The 2,339-nt window shown below is 32.5% G+C and overlaps 1 non-coding gene across 1 annotated transcript; it reads left to right on the top strand.

Annotated features, from left to right (window-relative positions):
• Positions 1–630: 630 nt before the first annotated feature.
• LOC148553564 (small nucleolar RNA R71) lies at positions 631–738 on the top strand. Its single transcript, XR_015892623.1, has one exon. It is a non-coding gene; the product is annotated as a small nucleolar RNA R71 (small nucleolar RNA).
• Positions 739–2,339: the final 1,601 nt, after the last annotated feature.

Here is a 2,339-nt window from a genome sequence, read left to right as displayed (position 1 = left end):
CCTTTTTTCATTCATGAAACTCACAGTGGCCTTAGATAGATCAGAGACTAAACTTGCTAAGCTAGATGGATTCTGCTCAGAATTCTCTGTCTGTTGCTGAGTGGATGATGGAAAAGGTTTACTATTGTTAAACCTGTTTCTTCCACCATTATTAAATCCTTGCTGAGGCTTTTGTTGATCCTTCCATGAGAAATTTGGGTGATTTCTCCATGAGGGGTTATAGGTGTTCCCATAAGGTTCACCCATATAATTTACCTCTGCTATTGCAGGGTTCTCAGGATCATAAGCTTCTTCTTCAGAAGATGCCTCCTGAGTACTGTTGGATGCAACTTGCATTCCATTCAGACTCTGAGAAATCATATTGACTTGCTGAGTCAATATTTTGTTCTGAGCCAATATGGCATTTAGAGTATCAATTTCAAGAACTCCCTTCTTCTGAGACATCCCATTACTCACAGGATTCCTCTCAGAAGTGTACATAAACTGGTTGTTAGCAACCATGTCAATGAGTTCTTGAGCTTCTGCAGGCGTTTTCTTTAGGTGAATGGATCCACCTGCAGAAGTATCCAATGACATCTTAGCTAATTCAGACAGACCATCATAGAATATATCCAGGATGGTCCATTCTGAAAGCATGTCAGAAGGACACTTTTTGGTCAGTTCCTTGTATCTCTCCCAAGCTTCATAGAGGGATTCACCTTCTTTCTGTCTGAAGGTTTGAACATCCACTCTAAGCTTGCTCAGCTTTTGAGGAGGAAAGAACTTGGCTAAGAAAGCCGTGACCAGCTTATCCCAAGAATTCAGGCTATCTTTGGTTTGAGAGTCCAACCACACTCTAGCTCTGTCTCAACTCAAAATTGTTTGCTCCAATGGTAGGGATGGAGATACTTCTTCCATGTAAATTGGAATTAGGTGCAGTAAAGTCACCAAGCATCCTCCTTGCATTATTATTATTTTCGGCTGCCATCTCCTCTTCCTTTTTACACAGGTATAGAGGTTCCCCTGTGTGAGTAGAAGAAGAAAATAATGTAATGTAAAGAAGGGAAGAAGAGAAAATTCGAACACAGATGGCAGAGGGGGGTCGAATTTGGGTGAGATGAAGTGTTAGTAGATGAATAAATAAATAGAAGCAGCTGAGAGAGAAAGAGGATTTTCAAAAATTAGAGAGGGATAGTTAGTTAGGTAGTTTTGAAAAAGATAAGAAACAAACAAAAAGTCAATTAGTTAGTTGAAAAAGATTTGAAATTCAATTTTGAAAAGATAAGAAGATAAGAAGTTAGAAAAGATATTTGAAAAAGATAGGATAAAAAGATATTTTTGAAAAGATATGATTGAAATTAGTTTTGAAAAAGATTTGATTTTAAAAATTAAAATTAATGACTTGACTCACAAGTAATCACAAGATATGATTCTAGAACTAAAAGTTTGAATCCTTCTTAACAAGCAAGTAACAAACTTGAAATTTTTGAATCAAAACATTAATTTTTGATGATATTTTCGAAAATTATGAAATAAAATTAAGAAAAAGATTTTTGAAAAATATTTTTAAAATTTTTGAAAATAAATAAGAGAAATGAAAACGATTTGATTTTTGAAAGAGATTTTGAAAAAGATAAGATTTTTAAATTGAAAATTTGATTTGACTTATAAAAACAACTAGATTTTAAAAATTTTTGAAAAAGTCAATCCAAATTTTCGAAATTTATGAGTGAAAAAGGGAAAGATATTTTTTGAATTTTGAATTTTTAATGATGAAAGAGAAAAACATGAAAATGATGCAATGCATGAAAATTTTGGATCTAAACATGTGATGCATGCAAGAACACCATGAATTTCAAGATGAACACCAAGAACACTTTGAATGTCAAGATGAACACCAAGAACTTATTTTTGAAAATTTTTAATGCAAAGAAAACATGCAAGACACCAAACTTAGAAATCTTTAATGTATAGACACTATGAATGCAAGAATGCATATGAAAAACACCATACAACACAAAATAATAAAATATGAAGATCAATCAAGAAGGTTTATCAAGAACAACTTGAAGATCATGATGAATGCAATGCATGAATGCAATTTTTGAAAAATGCAAGATGAGTATGCCATTGACACCAAACTTAAAAATTGACTCAAGACTCAAACAAGAAACACAAAATATTTTTTATTTTTATGATTTTCTAATTTTTTTGGATTTTCTTTTAATTTTTTCGAAAAACATAAAGGAAAAAGAAAATAGAAATTCAAAATTTTTAATAAGAATTCCAGGAATATTTCAATGTTGGCCTAAAGCTCCAATCCAAGGGTTGGGCATGGCTTAATAGCCAGCCAGCTTTAG

Source organism: Arachis ipaensis, chromosome B7 (genome assembly GCF_059453495.1).
Source record: "Arachis ipaensis isolate K30076 ecotype BB chromosome B7, ASM5945349v1, whole genome shotgun sequence".
NCBI lineage: Eukaryota > Viridiplantae > Streptophyta > Magnoliopsida > Fabales > Fabaceae > Arachis > Arachis ipaensis.
Note: the sequence above shows the minus strand (reverse complement) of the source record. Positions and strands in the feature narration are given on the sequence as shown.